The sequence below is a fragment of the Paramormyrops kingsleyae genome, chromosome 25 (genome assembly GCF_048594095.1).
Source record: "Paramormyrops kingsleyae isolate MSU_618 chromosome 25, PKINGS_0.4, whole genome shotgun sequence".
Taxonomy (NCBI): Eukaryota; Metazoa; Chordata; class Actinopteri; order Osteoglossiformes; family Mormyridae; genus Paramormyrops; species Paramormyrops kingsleyae.
The window spans coordinates 14694524-14713297 of NC_132821.1; the positions used below are offsets into that span (position 1 = coordinate 14694524).

Below are 18774 nucleotides of genomic sequence, written 5' to 3' on the forward strand. Positions count from 1 at the left end.
AACGAGAGGAGGCCATTCAGCCCATCAAGCTCGTTTGGGGAGAACTTAGCTAATAGCTCGGAGTTGTTAATATAAGATATCGGAGCTGTAATTATGTCAGTTTTACCTTTTGATTAATGTGGAAGATCGCAATTTAACGTAAATAGAATGTAATAATGAATGTTTGTTTTCTTATGTGTCGCCCCACATACCATCGGAAAGCTACAGCGATTCTGAGCAACATTGCCAGTATGATCCAATTTCGATTTCCCCCTTTTTACCCTGAAATTTCTGCCTGAAATTGCCACCCCGCCCCCGTCTTGCTCTAACGCACACTCGCACTCGCTCACTATTTGCAGCGAGCCAGCCTTAAAGGGCCCAGATCGCATTACAGATGGCACCACAGATTGTTCTAATCCGTACTGTTCTGACACAGACAAATTGACATACAGTGACTACTAGTATTAGCAGGAGGATAGGCTCAGTCTAAAATGTTCCTAAAATTTTGGTGTATTGCTCTTCATCCAATGGGGCTATCGGCATTACTGGTTAAAAAAAAAAAAACTTCCAAAATAAAGTCATTAATGCTAGAACTACTAAACCTGCACAAATTTGCCTAAATTTTCTAGCACTACTAGGCCTGCCGCAGATTCTCGCTGAGCCATTAGCTCCATTGCCCTCCTGCTTTTGTTGTGCAAACACACCAATTACCTGTGAAGCCTGGCACATTTGCATTTACTCAGACTGGTAGCTCAAATAAGCCTTTGTGTGTGACATGGAAACCTTCACAAAAGCCTGCCATATCTATACAAAATATCTCACACACTGACTGACCTGCAAATATGAAAGACACATATTCACAAAATATATTGAAACAAAAGACTGATTTATTTATAAAAAATAGAATTAAATGAATAGAGTGAAAACATGCTTACACATCAGTCTCCAATGTATGTTTGTTCACAAATGTCATAAGAACATAAGAAATTTACAAATGAGAGGGGGCCGTTTCTCAGACTCCCTCTGCAGAATCGAACCCTGATTCCCCATGTACATTGTATGTTTTTTGTGTAATGTCGCTGCAGATTCGGCCTGCTATTTTCTCCGATGGCGTTGCTTTGACCTCTGTGATACTGATATGTTTTATTTATTTTTTTGCTAATTTCTATAAAATGAAAGCACACTTCCTTGAGCAGACAGGTTTTGTGATTAAGCTAAAATAAAAAGAACAGCATGTGACCTGCAGATCTGCCCAAGGTGTGACGTCTGGATTTCACAGTGTGCTGGGGGATGGGTAGCTGTGCATCACAGAGGTGTGAAACTGCCATCAATCAAACAAAAGTCCTGGCAGCAACAGGAGGACAGGCACAGCCTGTAATGATCCTAATATTTTGTTGCATTAAGACCACTGGGGTCATAATCAGTATTTTAAAGGTTATTTTTTCTATATTCTCTGTCGCCCTCCCTATCTGTTCCGATTAGGTAGCCTTGCCTTGCCGGTGCGCCAGTCATTTCTCGTTTTGATTAGTTACAGCATTATAGAATCATTCCCTTTATTTTTTAATTATTCCCTCAATTCCCCTTTTTGATCTCCGCAAGGAGATCACCCTGATTATGCTGATTAGTAATATTTTGCCTTATTTATGAAATTTTGCATTCCCCCTTTTGGTCTCCGCAAGGAGATCACCCTATTGGCGGGGGAGTCGTAGTTCAAAGCTGTCCAAATGACCTTTGCCCCTCTCCGGCCCGACAGGCAGGAGAGGCATCATCCGCGCATAGGTGCCATCCCGCTTCTCTATCACGGTAGTGATGAGATGAACTGACAGTGCGCGCAGGCAGGGAATACAACAACACCCACAAGTAACTAAAATCGCAGCAAAAGTAGCAAAGGATAATAAAAGCGAGCCCATTAAGCCTTTCCACTGTCCGAACGCTGAGGTCAGCCAGGCATCCCAGATGTTACTGATCCCGGAGTGTGCATGCATTGTTTTGGAGAGGGTCCGGAGACCCTCGAGTGCCCTGGTCACTGAGCCGTCTGGTGCTGTGTTGTTGGGAATGTAAGTACAGCATACTTCCCCAAACATAGCGCACACTCCCCCCTTTAGGACTCCAAAGAGTTCCACACACAATCCTGTCCATCCAGCCTAGGAAGGAGGGCAAAAACCCTGAGCTTCAGGGAAATTCCACTCCCAGCCCGCCACAGGCGTGGCCCCCCTTCGGAGTCCATGGCTGGCATGGCTCACAAACCACTAATCATTAACACTTTAAGCATTTTAAGCATCACACAACACACTTGTTTCCCCCAACATTCCCCTTTTTATCTTGATCTCCATCCTTGTCCTAGTGTTGTCTGGCGGTGAATGAGGTGCTTTTGTTCTTTCTGGTCGTTGGAGCAGGGGTGGACTACCATGCTCTGGTTGCTCAGGTCAGGGGATTATTCTGCCCCTTCTGTTGAGACCTGAGTTGCGTCTAGTTCAGCCGAACTGACGCTCTGGATTCCTTCCCTAAGGGCCTCCTGGATCTCTGCCGTGGTTCTCCTTGGCTCCTCCGCAGCTGCGCACTGGCTCCAGTGAAACCACGTGTCGCCTTTGCCTTTCAGACGAACCGCGTGTGACGTCCTCTCAGTGACCTGGAAGGGGCCCGTCCACCTGGGCTCTGACCACTTCCGTTTGATGACTTTCAGGAGGACCCACTCCGCCGTGTGTGGTTTGGCTGGCTGGTTCTCTGGTCTCGCCTCCTGGATTTGTTTAGAGAAATCTGCAACGAGACCTTGCAAACAATCATAATATGCCCTAGGATTTTGCTCCCCCTTCTCGTCGGGGGTCCAGGTTAACCCTTTCTGGGGTCCAGGGAACTGCCTGCCTGTCTGGAGCTCAAAGGGGGTGAACCCGGTCCCCCTGTTTATGGAAGACCTCACTGACATCATTGCCAGTGGTAAAGCGTCAACCCAATTAATTTTGGTCTGCGCGCAGATTTTTGCCAATTTTTGTTTTATTGTTTGGTTCATTCGCTCCACTTTTCCCTGGGACTGCGGATGATACACAGTTCCAAACGCATGTCTCAATCCCAACGCTTTCTCTACCGTCCGGAGGTCCTCGTTCTTAAAGTGGGACCCATTGTCTGTCCGAATCCTGTTTGGAAACCCGTGTCGTGGTATATACTGATTAATCAGAAACTTTATCACGGATACCCCATCCTCCTTCTTTGTGGGCCATGCTTCTGGCCATCCTGAGAATGCGTCCACAAACATCAACACATATCTGAACCCTCTCACTGGAATCACCATGTCTGTGTAATCTATAATGATTTCTTCCCCTGACCTGGTATACATTGGAAACTGCCCTTTCTCAGGCTTGACTGTGGGTCGCGAGTTATACAAGGTACAGGTAGCGCAACTCCGTACATATCCCCCCACCATCTCTTTCATAAATGGATGCCACCAGCTCGTCAGATTCTCTAACATTTGTCTCACCCCTGCATGACCCACCCCGTGGGCTTCTGCCAAGATTGTCTGGCGAAGGCCTGGGGGAAGGGCTGGCTTCCCTTCCTTACTCTGCCATAGCCCCTCCATCTTGTGCCCCCCTTTCTCTCTCCACATCGTTTTCTCCTCTGGGGAGGCCTTGTCCTGTTCGTGCTTAACTTTCTCTAGGGTCAGTCGGTAATTCTGGTGAACTTCCTCCTCTACCGTGATCATCTGTTTGGACACCACGTACCCTGCGACCCTCTCTGCTTCCTCATCTGCGGCCTGATTTCCTTTCGCTACCATTGTTCCTGACCCTTCATGTCCCTTGCACTTGACCACTGCCACTTTTTTGGGAAGCATCAAGGCCTTTGCCAATTCCCTCATTTCTGCTTCGTGTTTTATTGGCTTGTTTCCCGCGGTCAAGAATCCTGCCCTCAGCCATTGGCTGAGTTCCACATGCACTGCGCCTACAGCATATGCTGAGTCTGAGTCTATGGTAACTTCTTTCCCTTCTGCTAATTTCAGGGCCTCGATAACCGCTATCACCTCGGCTCTCTGGGCTGACTGGGCTCCCCCCAGCCTGTCTGCTTTCAAGGTTACATAATCCTGGCCTTGTCTGGCCACCACTGCATACCCTGCCTGCAACCCTCCTGTGTCTGTTCTAAAACAACACCCATCTGTAAACCAATCGTCTGTTTTCTCTATTTTTTCTGCCCCTAAATCTGGTCTGACTTTCTCCTCCTTCTGAACTCAGTACCCACACTGGTGTGGTTCTCCCCCGCTCATGTGGTCTGCCATGTTGATCCCTTCGTGAGAAAAATTCAGATTAGGTGCCTCTAGTATTTTACTAAGTCTCTGTTGCCTGAGTGACGTCATGGTAAACGTCTGTGAATTCACATAAGCCACCACACTGTGCGAGGTCAGAATGTGCAGCGGATGTAGTATCGAGTTTTATGCTGACGTACATCAGCACTCTCCTCTCTCCCCCTTTTTTCTGAAACAGGATGTCGTTGACGACCTCTCCTGTTTCCGACACATCCAAGTGAAACGGGAGAGAGTAATCTGGGAGGGCTAGGTCCGCGGCCTGTGCTAGCCTCTGCTTTAAGGTGATAAACGCCTCCTCAGATGCTTGGTCCCAGTTAAGGGGCGCCCTGAGGTTACGTAGGCCGTGTTCTCGGACAAGCGCCCTCAGGGGCTGTGTAAGTCCCGTGTAATCTGGAATGTAGGTGCGACTGTAACCTGTGAGCCCTAGGAAAGATAGCATGTCTTTTACTGTGATGGGCTTTGGGTAATGCAAGATAGCCGGCCGATGAGCTGGGGAGAGGCCTGTTCCTGCCCCCGACAACACTCGTCCTAGGAAGGTCACTGCTGTCCTAGCAATCTGCAATTTGTCCTTACTGACCTTAAAGCCTTTTTCTGACAGAAGGCGCAGCACTGACTGGGTGGCCTGTAGGGCCGCCTCCGCTGTTGGGGCCGCGATCAAAAGATCGTCCACGTATTGGACGAGGGTGACACCGTCCGGGAGAGGACACCCCTGCAAAGCCTGCTTCAGGACCTGGTTAAAGATACCTGGAGAAAGGGCGAACCCTTGAGGCAGGCGGGTGTACCGCAGCTGGCAGCCCCTGTAAGTGAATGAGAATATGTCCCTACACTCCTCTGCTAGGGGCAAACAGAAAAAAGCATTTGCTAGATCAATGCATGTGAACCATTTTTGTTGCGGGGTCAGATTAGTTAGGGCAACATATGGGTTTGGGACTGGAACAGTAGGGGTCAGCAGGAGGTTGTTTATGGCGCGTAAGTCGTGGGCCATCCGATATTTGCCTGTGCCGGGTTTTGCCACTGGGAGGATGGGGGTGTTCCACTGAGACGTGGAGGGCTCTAACACCCTGGCACGCAAGAGGCCCGCTATAGTCTCAGCTATTCCTTCCTCAGCCGCCGGCTTGTGCGGCTGCTCTTGTGCCCTTGTATTTTCACGGACATCTGACCTGTCTCTTTTCACTTGACTAGAGCACTCAGATCCTATGTCTGAGTCCCTGTCTGACTCCTCCTCTGCCTTCCCAGACCGGACACAGTCTGAGACTTCCTGAGTATCCTGTGTTCGAATGTGGAGGGTTCCTCCTGTCACATTGATCATGGGGCACATATGGGCCGGGGGCGCTGTTGAGAGCGCCTCCCTACCCTTATACACTGAGGGACGATCCCCATGTTTTACTTGTTTTTCTTTTACGGGAGGGAGTGACTTAGCCTCCCCTTTTTCCTCACTATGGAGGTGGTCTGTCCCTTGCCAAAATATGGCTAATCTCACCCACACTCTCCTTTCCTTCTCATGCCTCTCTTCCTCTTTTTTCCACTTCCCTTTCTGCACTATACTGGCTGTCGCCCTCTGCCTTGCTGCTTCGTCCCTTTGGCTAGCATGCTCTCTCTCCTTTTTCCACAGTAATTCTCCCAGTGAGCGCTTATCCTCTACTCGACACCCGGCGCTTCAAACCGCCCCACACATACGCTCCCCGGCATCAGCTACCTCCTTCTCTTTATCTCCTTCACCGCTTGCCCCTTCTATAGCTTCCTTCACCACCTGGATCTGCTTTACTAGTGGCTTCCACACTGTATTTTCCGGGGGCGCCCATCCCCCATCATCTAGCTCCCGATCAAACTCGCGGTCCATCTTTAATCTGTCCTGACTGTTTTGATCCCTTGTCTAACAGCCCTTCTGCCTCCGGATGTGGGTTCAGCCACCCACACTTAGTACACCTCCTTATCCTAGTCGAATGTCCTACCAACAAACACCACCAATACATAAATCAACAACTTCTAAAATAATAAGACTATATTCAGAGCAGCTCACTGTTGTGTCCCCCATGAACAGGGCACGTCACACAAGCCCAATTCCAGTCAAACAGGCCCGCTCCCAGCCGAAACCCCCCCGATCCCCAGCAATGTCAACTTGGAAGGGGGTGTTCTGTACGCACAACTGAGACAACCCAGGTGGGAGTCAGCTTATCGGCCGCACTACCGGTGTTCTGACTCGACCAAGGCCAGCAAAATAGCCTTCAGGCGTCACCCACCCTCCCGAGAGTCCAAGCTAGGGGTGTTCTTAGAACTCACCCTAGGCGAGGTCCTGCTCGGCAGTTGTAATGAACGCCCGAGGTACCCGTCGGCCCTGCCCGTACTGAGTCAGCAGGTGTGGCCGGGCTGGCACGCTTTTGGGCATCCAATTGCTGAGAACTCCCCTTCGGGTCTGACAAACTGTAAGACCGCAAGCAGTGACAGCAGAGCCACGGGCAGCTCGACCAACAGAGAGCGAGCGGCGAGCACCCTGAACAGGAAGAACCCACAACCCTGCTCACCCACAACTCAGCACAACACACAAATAGCTTTGAGACTTCTCGTCTCGAGACTCCAACCTGTTTTAGAGAGGGGGACCTTATTCCCTCTGGCCAATCTAGCATTCGGGGGTCTTGAATTCCCCGGGATTCTGACCCAGCTTTTCTACCGCTCGTCAGCAAATAGTGGGGTTGCCACACCAAAGACAATGCGGGGGTCTCGTACCCTCCGCTCCCTAAGGTCCTATTTCCCTGCCTGCTCCTTAAAATTCTATTTCCCTGCGGGGGTCCCGTGCCCTCTGCTCCTTAAGGTTCTATTTCTCTGCGCACGATACCTGGACACAATGCATACACAATACATAGACATACCCAATATATTATATAAACACAGTGCGTGCAACCTCTCCTCCGTCTTAATTTACCGACGGGCCCCTGGACACTTCAAATTGCTCAATTTGACATATCCAATGTGCAGATTTTGATATAACAGGCTCTGCATACCTCTTCTAGTCGGCGCCTCGCAGTTCTCTGTGTCCAAGTAGGCCGCGTCACCCCTTAGCCGAATCCTGCGAATCTCCTGGGGATCCCGGACGAGCCCTCAAATTGTTGGAGCACGGCGTCTCCACCGACTTCGTGGATGAGAAGAGATTCACAGCTGACACGGGGAGAAGTTGCAAATCACCGGTTTATTGTCTTGACTGATTATAATCAGGGAGCGGCCGTCTGACATACATTCAGCATGTACAGGAGGAGGCTCTGCCATATGTGTCAGCTGTATCCCTTTTAAAGCCCTTTGGGCATCCCCCCCCTTCTCGGTACCTTCCGTGTACGTGACAACCACATGTGTGATTCCAGCCGGCTCGTACTGTAGTTGTCCTTCTGGAAGGCTAAAAGATAAGTAGGGGCCGCTGATATTCTCTGTCGCCCTCCCTATCTGTTCCGAATAGGTAGCCTTGCCTTGCCGGCACGCCAGTCAGTTCTCGTTTTGATTAGTTACAGCATTATAGAATCATTCCCTTTATTTTATTAATTATTCCCTCAATATACAATTAGTATTAAGCTTGTCCTAACTTAAATTATAAAGTTATTAAACTTATATTAGACATATTATATATATGATGTTATTTATCAAAGACATTGAGCACTAAACAATGGAGATGACAATTGGAAATTCAACTAAAAGTAAGTGATAAGCAGAAGAAAACAAGGGACAGGGAACAGGCCACACAGGCAAGTTAGCTGTAGTTGTGAGCAAATTACAATGATGCAAATATTTTTAATCCAACTATTTAGTTACAAATTCCTCAGCCTGGGAGTCATCAGCATTTGAATCAAGCAGGTCAGTTACTCAATCCGTTAACATCAGCTTCTGACATGAGGGGACAAATACCTGGATTGGGCTTGCCAGCCTAGGGCTATTGTTTCCTTGATTGCTGTTTTGCACTTCTCTGCGATGCACATGCAGGGCTACCCATCCCCCAACAATCTGCCAACGTAACAATTAGGCTGAGATCACGTAAACATCAGGTCACGTAAACAGAGTGACTCAAATAAATGTATTAAAGAACCAGTAATGCCGAGCAATAAACCAAAATATTCGGAACATTATACATTGAGCCTATCCTGCTAATATTAGTAGTCACTGTATGTCATGTCTGTGTCACAACAGTACGGATTAGAACAATATGTGGTACCATCAGTAATGCGATCTGGGCCCTTTAAGGCTGGCTCGCTCCAATTAGTGAGCGAGTGCTTTCAGGCAGAAATTTCAGGGTCAAAACGGCGAAATCGAAATTGGATCATACTGGCAATATTGCTCAGAATCGCTGTAGCTGTCCGATGGGTATGCGGGGCGTTGCAGTTGCTTACCGCGACCGACAAATAAGAAAGCAAACATTCTTTATTATCATCCTATGTATTTTAAATTACGATCTTCCACATTAATCAAGAGAGTGTAAAACGTAAATTATGACAGCTCCAATAGCTTATATTAAAGTCACCCAAGAGTCACAACATGGTTTTGAAATGGCAAAGACAGACAGAAATTAAATGTATATGAGCAAGCAACATAAGGGATCTGTTGTTTGGGTAAATTATATTATAGTATACTATATATATGTGGTGTGGTGGCGAATTCGTGCAGAAATTTCAGGCAGAAATTTCAGGGTAAATACGGCGAAATCGAAATTGGATCATACTGCCAATATTGTGTAGCGGATATAAAGATCCGTGGCTTTTATTTTAAAGTTTTCCTGCTAGTCTCTGGGCTCGGTGGATCATGCGGTCATGCCTTAGCCTATCCAATGAGTAGCGTTGCTGGGCGAGTCTCTGGTAGTGAGGGGAGCGGTAAAAAAAAAAAAAAAGGTCGGTTGGGCGAAGTGGAAACTACGGAGCCCGCAGCGTCACCTGCAGGAGAAAAAAAAACAAACCGTGGCGACGGATTTGCAATTCGTTCCCTCAGTTTATAAACCGTACCCACGAATTCTTAAACTGTTCCCTCGGTTTAACAAATCGTGCCCACGGATTAATAAACCGTACCCACGAATTTCCAATCCGTGCGCTCAAATTTTGTAAACCGAACGTTCGGTTTTTGAATCCGTACCCACAGATTCATAATCCGTGCGCACGCTTTCGCAATCTGTTCCCACGGGACTGTAAACTGTACTCATGGATTTGTGGCCCCGCCCCCAGTATTTGCCGGCAGATTTAACCAGCCACCTGGATTCATTGTATTGTTTATTTTGTAAAATGGAGGATTTTCTTAATTTTCTAAAAAACGATAGAGAGTTGGATGACGCGACTCTGTCAGTGTTTCGAGAGGAGAAGGTAAAAAACAATATAAAGCAAATAATGTCCAAGTTATGTTGTCATTCCATGTTGTCAGCTCTATGGCTGAATGCAATGTTATAACTGATGTTATATTTCACATCATGAAGCGAATTTAGGTTGTTGTCACTTTTCCAGTAAGCAAATAGGCCTATGTGACCATGGACCACAAAACCAGTCATAAGGGTCATTTTTTAAAATTTGGGATCTTCTGAAAGCTTTCCATTGATGTATGGTTTGATATGATAGGACAATATTTGGTCAAGATACAACTCTTTGAAAATCTGGATTAAAATATTGAGAAAATCACTTTTAAAGTTGTCCACATAAAGCACTTAGCATTGCATATTACTAAAAATATGTTTTGAAATATTTACGGTAGGAAATTTACAAAATATCTTCTTGGAACATGATCTTTACTTAATATCCTAATAAAAAATCTATAATTTTGACCCATACAATCAGGGGCGGATTAAGGTGCACAGAGGCCCCTAGGCTACAGTAGTCTGTGGGCCCCCCAACCCCGCCCCCCCTCCGCGCCAATGGGGGCCCCCTTGCAGGCTGGCACACGTGGGGCCCCTAGGCTTAAGCCATATCTAGCCTGTGCGTTAATCCGCCCCTGCATACAATGTATTGTTTGCTATTGCTTCAAATATACCCATGCTACTCATTTCTTGTGATTAAAGATCATCTACTTACACAAGACAGTTCAGCTTCACATATAGTAAATACATTCATAAAAATGTTTTAGTGGCAGAAAATATAGTTGAATAATTTATGATAATATCCATAAGAAAGCTTAAAACAAAATGAATCAAAGTGAAATTGCACCATCTGTTGGTAAAAAAACAGGCTAATGAAAGGGACAATAACATGAGTAGTACATTTAATTTTATTTAATTAAAAGGTTAGTCAAACAGATTGTCTTTTACATTTTTTCCACTTTTCTTTTAGATTGACTGCTATGCAATCAACAGTATGTCAGATGAACAGCTACTGGCATACGTCCCAAGATTTGGAGACCGGATAGCGATTAGACAGTACTCCAAAAGAGAAGTAGCTGCATTACAAGATAACACCGCAGTATCTAAAGCCACAGAAAACCTCATGTCAAAATTGCAAGGAAAACGGGACAGAAAGAGGAAGCATTGTGATAATCGTTCAGAAAAACTCAGTGGAAACACAAATGCCCAGAAAACTGAACGAAGTTTCCAAATGGGACTGTTTGAAGAGGTCCATGGCACCTTTGTCCAAATCAAAGAAAAACGAGGTGGTGGAACCAGACACTTAAAGGCTTCAAAGAGTGCTACCATGGCAGAAGTTTTGGAGGTTGGCAAGGAGCTGTTCTTTCCAAATGGAAAAAATAAACTCGGGGATATAAATGAATTTCAGCTGAAATTAAGAGACTTTACAGAAGAAGAACTAGACCCACAAACAATGCTGGGTGAGCAATACAATATAAGGAAGGTAAAGATGCTGAGACTTTATCTTTCTTGCAAGAGGACAGAAACTCAAAGAGTAGATGAGTATGTTACTCAAGGTCCTTCTACCTCCGTCGCATCTGAACGTAATGAAGAATCTGTTGCCATAGCCGAGGACAACAGTTCCATCACTGATGCATCATTCTTGTCGGAAGACAGTGTAGTGTTTATCGAACCAGGTATAATGGATGTAATACACAGTTCAATTTCAGTTGATGAAGAAATTCAGTTTGGATATACTGTTTTGCAAGACAGTACAATACTGGATGACACTCTACCAATGGAGCCTGCGGAAGTAGTGCAAGATAAGCCACAGGCCACTAAGTTAAGGCTTCGCAGGGGAAACATTTTCCAAGATCTCAATGCAGCTTTCACAGATAGCTTAATATCTGTCAATGATGGTTTTGTAGAAATTGAGATGGTCCTACCTAATGGTAGCACTGAGAAAGGAGAAGACAATGGTGGAATTCTCAGAGATGCATTGAGTGAGTACTGGGGTACTTTTTTCATGAAATGTACAGCTGGAAGCACTTTAAAGGTACCCATGACAAGACACGACATGAAAGATGAATGGGAAAATGTAGCTAAAGTGATGGTTTTTGGTTACAATACTGTTCAATACTTTCCCATTGTATTAGCCAAGCCTTTTCTGTGTTACTGCCTTGGACTTGAAATTGATGAGGATGAGCTCTTTACAGCATTTTTGGAGATGGTTCCTCAAGAGGAAAAGCAGCTTGTTGAAGAAGCAATGAGAGACTTCACATCTGTCTCTGAAAGAGAAGAATGGGTCGAATTTTTGGAAGCTCATGATGTGAAGCTTGTTATCACTGAAAAAAATGCCAAGCAAATCTTACTTGATGTGGCACACAAAGAAATTGTGCAAGATTCAGCTTACATAGCGGAGTGTTGGAGTCCAGTGTTGAAAGAACTGAAACTGCCACCAGGAGGACTGAATGAACTGATGATCAGCCTTACTCCAACAGCTAGGAAAGTTGTAGCCATACTAAAACATGAAACACTCAACAACAGAGAAAGCCAGATCATGGATTATCTGAAGAGGTTTATCAAGAACTCCAGTGATGTTCGGCTCAGGAAGTTTCTGCGTTTTTGCACAGGTAATTAATTACTTAAGATATTTTGTTATCGTTATATTCATTGGAATATAACATGTTATTGATATGAAACTATTTGTATATTTATTTATTGTACTTACTCTATTAATAAGTAAATTGATAAGTATTAAATGTTTTGAATTTCCTGACGTTGTGTATTATATAATTTAGTATTGTTATTATATGTATACATTTTAAATTGTTCTCTGATTATTTGTTTCTTGGTAGGAGCTGATCTCCTTGTTGCAAAGTTTATTCATGTCTGGTTCGTTCAGCCAAAGAGTTTCTTCACACGAAGTCCCCAGTCCCACACCTGTGGATGTGTGTTGGAAGTTCCAAATAATTATACTTCGTACCTTGAGCTTGCAGAGGAGTTTGCAAATGTCCTTGATGCAAACATATGGGTGATGGATATTGCATAAGGGTAAGGAAACAGAAAATAACCAATACCAGTTATATTCATGAATTATCCTTTTCTAATATTATCCTCAATGTTGTGTTTGTCCAAGGTGGTCAGACAGTATGTGCAGCAGCAGCACCCGCAGGACCATGTGATTCCATCTAACACTCGTTTCTTGCAATATACAATATTAATTATTGCATCTTGCACATCCATATAATGTGTCATAAAATGCACAGATGTTGTTACAGCAGTGCTTTAATGTAAAGGTATATGATTTTATAGATTCAAATTTAAATTGTTCTTACAAAGTTTACAAAAAAACTGTTAGATGTTCATTAATTAGAAGTTTATTAATTAATGCTGTTCTACTGAATACAGTTTTTTAAAATTAGTTACTGTATCTTGCACATCCATATAATGTGCCAAAATGCGTAGATGTTGTTACAGCAGTGTTACAATGTTTAGGTATACGATTTTATAGATTCAAATTCATTGTTTATGTATTCATGTTTTCTGTTCTCTGTGTTTATATATTGTATGCAAGATTGTTTTTACAAAGTTTACAAAAGAAACAATGTTAGAAATGTTAGTTTATTAATTAATGCTGTTCTACTGAATACAGTGTTTTTTAAAAAAAAATAAACAGAACGGATACAAAAGACAATCTGTCATACTTTAACAAAATATGTATAGGTATTAAACAAGACTACAGCAATAACATTAAAGAGATGAACAGATGAATAACATAAAAAGAAAAAAAAAACAGACATCACCTGACTATATATGATGCTGGTGTTTCCTGAAATTATTGTAACTCTAATAATTAAAGAATTTAAGAAGAGTCCATAACAACTTTGTCAGTACTAAATGATTTTTCAGCATGTCTTTATCTCACAATATTTAACAGTATAGTAAGCTCTTGTCTTAGTGCAAGGTAGAGATCAAACGCTGTGTATCTATCCTTGGGAAGCCTGAGGTGATGTTGGGCCATGATGTGTGCACACAGGGTGAAAACATCCTCATCACAAGCAACATCAGAGCGATGGATACACTGATCTTCGCATGCAGCACATTCTACCACCGGTACATGGCATATGTAGTCTTCTGTGTCATATAATTCAGGTAGGGTGTACATGACATCCGGTCGACCGTGGGGTACAAGGCTGTTCCTTGAAGGACGAATCAGGTGGCTGTTCCAAGTGTCTTTAGTGGAATCAAGATCTTCCTGTAAAAATCACAAACAGTGGTAAATTACTACTGTGTTTGTGTGTGTGTGTTTGTGTGTATGTGTGAGTGAAATAGAGAGGATTCACCATTTACCTGAATTAAGCCCAGGAAACAGAATAACATAAGGTTCTTGTCCAAAAAGCTGCCATCAAAGTTGCCTTCATCTTTAATTTGGTGAAAATGTTCAAGCCAAAGATCCACACACTCTTTTCTAAGGACACCCCACCAGCTCTCAATTCTCTGGTTGGCTGTACTTTTGCCATAGATAAAGCTTCTTTCTCCAGCCAGTGGATCAGCATCGCTATGTCGCAAGTACTGCTGCATATCCCTAATGGTGCTGTTTTCTGTTCCCATATCTGCTCTCAAGATTCGAGGACAGCCACCAAGACTACTTACTGTCTCAAGGAAGTAACCCCCTATGACTTTAGGATCACTGCTTGTGCAGTATGCATTCAACCATAGTATTCTCCTTGAGAATCCATCTATTGCCCCATTGATACAAATGCCAAATGGCTTCAGTTTGTCATAGGAGTCAACATGCCATAGAAAGTTGGGGCCCTTTGAAAAGTAAGCTCTTCTGTGCAGTCTTCTTTTTCTTCGCATTTCGGTGCCCAGTGGGTCAAGAGTGGACAGAATGAGGCGGACATCTTCTTTGCGCACATGAAGTCCTTTTTCCTTGCATTCACTGTACATCCATCTATAACCATGCAATGCGCCTGAGCCTTGGAGCTCTTCTCTAATAAACTGAATAACATCAAATAAGTTGTCAAAATATTTTCTGCGAAAAAGTCCATTTCTATTTAAGATTTTTTTAAGTGTCTTCATGCTGATAACAATCCCATGTTTAACACTTAAAATACGAAGGATTTCTTCATACTTTAGACCCAGGTCAAAGTAATGTTGAATTAGTCTAAATCTATCCATCCTATAGGGTAAGGAATAAATGATGTGAGCTTAAAGTGGATGGAAGCCTAAGGGTAGACAGAGAGAGAGAGTCAAGGTTATTTAATAGGTTATCTAAAATAAAGCATTCATGAATTATTTTATGAAAAACATACTGTCTTAAGTGCACTCACTTAGAATTATATATAAAAAAATAATATTGAGAAAAATAGTAATAAATACTATTATTTGTATTATTGTTGTGGTTGTTATTTAATTATTACTATTTTTATTATTACATTTAGGCATTTCGAATAAACTTTTATCCTTACATAGAGGAACAAAGCAATTAGTATAAACTGTCTGTCATATAATAATAAAGAGCTAAGATCATGACAAATAAACAAGATTTTGACACATATCATTCTTATTAAATTTCTGTATTCCACCATGTACCCGCTAGAATCACTGTAAGCATAGTTAAAACAATCTGATGTTTTCCACTTAATAATACACAATAAAACAATATACAATTAGATTCATTAACACGTACCTGGGAGTTTGCTATTCTTCTAAAATGAATCCAATGAGTACAGTTTACAGTCCCGTGGGAACAGATTGCGAAAGCGTGCGCACGGATTATGAATCTGTGGGTACGGATTCAAAAACCGAACGTTCGGTTTACAAAATTTGAGCGCACGGATTGGAAATTCGTGGGTACGGTTTATTAATCCGTGGGCACGATTTGTTAAACCGAGGGAACAGTTTAAGAATTCGTGGGTACGGTTTATAAACTGAGGGAACGAATTGCAAATCCGTCGCCACGGTTTGTTTTTTTTTCTCCTGCAGGTGACGCTGCGGGCTCCGTAGTTTCCACTTCGCCCAACCGACCTTTTTTTTTTTTTTTACCGCTCCCCTCACTACCAGAGACTCGCCCAGCAACGCTACTCATTGGATAGGCTAAGGCATGACCGCATGATCCACCGAGCCCAGAGACTAGCAGGAAAACTTTAAAATAAAAGCCACGGATCTTTATATCCGCTACACAATATTGGCAGTATGATCCAATTTCGATTTCGCCGTATTTACCCTGAAATTTCTGCCTGAAATTTCTGCACGAATTCGCCACCACACCACATATATATAGTATACTATAATATAATTTACCCAAACAACAGATCCCTTATGTTGCTTGCTCATATACATTTAATTTCTGTCTGTCTTTGCCATTTCAAAACCATGTTGTGACTCTTGGGTGACTTTAATATAAGCTATTGGAGCTGTCATAATTTACGTTTTACACTCTCTTGATTAATGTGGAAGATCGTAATTTAAAATACATAGGATGATAATAAAGAATGTTTGCTTTCTTATTTGTCGGTCGCGGTAAGCAACTGCAACGCCCCGCATACCCATCGGACAGCTACAGCGATTCTGAGCAATATTGCCAGTATGATCCAATTTCGATTTCGCCGTTTTGACCCTGAAATTTCTGCCTGAAAGCACTCGCTCACTAATTGGAGCGAGCCAGCCTTAAAGGGCCCAGATCGCATTACTGATGGTACCACATATTGTTCTAATCCGTACTGTTGTGACACAGACATGACATACAGTGACTACTAATATTAGCAGGATAGGCTCAATGTATAATGTTCCGAATATTTTGGTTTATTGCTCGGCATTACTGGTTCTTTAATACATTTATTTGAGTCACTCTGTTTACGTGACCTGATGTTTACGTGATCTCAGCCTAATTGTTACGTTGGCAGATTGTTGGGGGATGGGTAGCCCTGCATGTGCATCGCAGAGAAGTGCAAAACAGCAATCAAGGAAACAATAGCCCTAGGCTGGCAAGCCCAATCCAGGTATTTGTCCCCTCATGTCAGAAGCTGATGTTAACGGATTGAGTAACTGACCTGCTTGATTCAAATGCTGATGACTCCCAGGCTGAGGAATTTGTAACTAAATAGTTGGATTAAAAATATTTGCATCATTGTAATTTGCTCACAACTACAGCTAACTTGCCTGTGTGGCCTGTTCCCTGTCCCTTGTTTTCTTCTGCTTATCACTTACTTTTAGTTGAATTTCCAATTGTCATCTCCATTGTTTAGTGCTCAATGTCTTTGATAAATAACATCATATATATAATATGTCTAATATAAGTTTAATAACTTTATAATTTAAGTTAGGACAAGCTTAATACTAATTGTATATTGAGGGAATAATTAATAAAATAAAGGGAATGATTCTATAATGCTGTAACTAATCAAAACGAGAACTGACTGGCGTGCCGGCAAGGCAAGGCTACCTATTCGGAACAGATAGGGAGGGCGACAGAGAATATCAGCGGCCCCTACTTATCTTTTAGCCTTCCAGAAGGACAACTACAGTACGAGCCGGCTGGAATCACACATGTGGTTGTCACGTACACGGAAGGTACCGAGAAGGGGGGGGATGCCCAAAGGGCTTTAAAAGGGATACAGCTGACACATATGGCAGAGCCTCCTCCTGTACATGCTGAATGTATGTCAGACGGCCGCTCCCTGATTATAATCAGTCAAGACAATAAACCGGTGATTTGCAACTTCTCCCCGTGTCAGCTGTGAATCTCTTCTCATCCACGAAGTCGGTGGAGACGCCGTGCTCCAACAATTTGAGGGCTCGTCCGGGATCCCCAGGAGATTCGCAGGATTCGGCTAAGGGGTGACGCGGCCTACTTGGACACAGAGAACTGCGAGGCGCCGACTAGAAGAGGTATGCAGAGCCTGTTATATCAAAATCTGCACATTGGATATGTCAAATTGAGCAATTTGAAGTGTCCAGGGGCCCGTCGGTAAATTAAGACGGAGGAGAGGTTGCACGCACTGTGTTTATATAATATATTGGGTATGTCTATGTATTGTGTATGCATTGTGTCCAGGTATCGTGCGCAGAGAAATAGAACCTTAAGGAGCAGAGGGCACGGGACCCCCGCAGGGAAATAGAATTTTAAGGAGCAGGCAGGGAAATAGGACCTTAGGGAGCGGAGGGTACGAGACCCCCGCATTGTCTTTGGTGTGGCAACCCCACTATTTGCTGACGAGCGGTAGAAAAGCTGGGTCAGAATCCCGGGGAATTCAAGACCCCCGAATGCTAGATTGGCCAGAGGGAATAAGGTCCCCCTCTCTAAAACAGGTTGGAGTCTCGAGACGAGAAGTCTCAAAGCTATTTGTGTGTTGTGCTGAGTTGTGGGTGAGCAGGGTTGTGGGTTCTTCCTGTTCAGGGTGCTCGCCGCTCGCTCTCTGTTGGTCGAGCTGCCCGTGGCTCTGCTGTCACTGCTTGCGGTCTTACAGTTTGTCAGACCCGAAGGGGAGTTCTCAGCAATTGGATGCCCAAAAGCGTGCCAGCCCGGCCACACCTGCTGACTCAGTACGGGCAGGGCCGACGGGTACCTCGGGCGTTCATTACAACTGCCGAGCAGGACCTCGCCTAGGGTGAGTTCTAAGAACACCCCTAGCTTGGACTCTCGGGAGGGTGGGTGACGCCTGAAGGCTATTTTGCTGGCCTTGGTCGAGTCAGAACACCGGTAGTGCGGCCGATAAGCTGACTCCCACCTGGGTTGTCTCAGTTGTGCGTACAGAACACCCCCTTCCAAGTTGACATTGCTGGGGATCGGGGGGGTTTCGGCTGGGAGCGGGCCTGTTTGACTGGAATTGGGCTTGTGTGACGTGCCCTGTTCATGGGGGACACAACAGTGAGCTGCTCTGAATATAGTCTTATTATTTTAGAAGTTGTTGATTTATGTATTGGTGGTGTTTGTTGGTAGGACATTCGACTAGGATAAGGAGGTGTACTAAGTGTGGGTGGCTGAACCCACATCCGGAGGCAGAAGGGCTGTTAGACAAGGGATCAAAACAGTCAGGACAGATTAAAGATGGACCGCGAGTTTGATCGGGAGCTAGATGATGGGGGATGGGCGCCCCCGGAAAATACAGTGTGGAAGCCACTAGTAAAGCAGATCCAGGTGGTGAAGGAAGCTATAGAAGGGGCAAGCGGTGAAGGAGATAAAGAGAAGGAGGTAGCTGATGCCGGGGAGCGT

At 44.3% G+C, this 18774-nt stretch overlaps 2 long non-coding RNA genes across 2 annotated transcripts; one reads left to right on the forward strand and one right to left on the reverse strand.

The window, feature by feature from the left end:
• The first annotated feature begins 10588 nt into the window (after positions 1–10588).
• On the forward strand, positions 10589–13246 carry LOC140583108 (uncharacterized). The gene is made up of 3 exons (XR_011985898.1): positions 10589–12187; positions 12413–12608; positions 12694–13246. It is a non-coding gene; the product is annotated as an uncharacterized lncRNA (long non-coding RNA).
• Positions 13165–15521, reverse strand: LOC140583107 (uncharacterized). Its single transcript, XR_011985897.1, has 3 exons — positions 15250–15521; positions 13908–14785; positions 13165–13812 (listed from the first exon to the last, which is right to left on the reverse strand). It is a non-coding gene; the product is annotated as an uncharacterized lncRNA (long non-coding RNA).
• Between the last annotated feature and the right edge of the window lie 3253 nt (positions 15522–18774).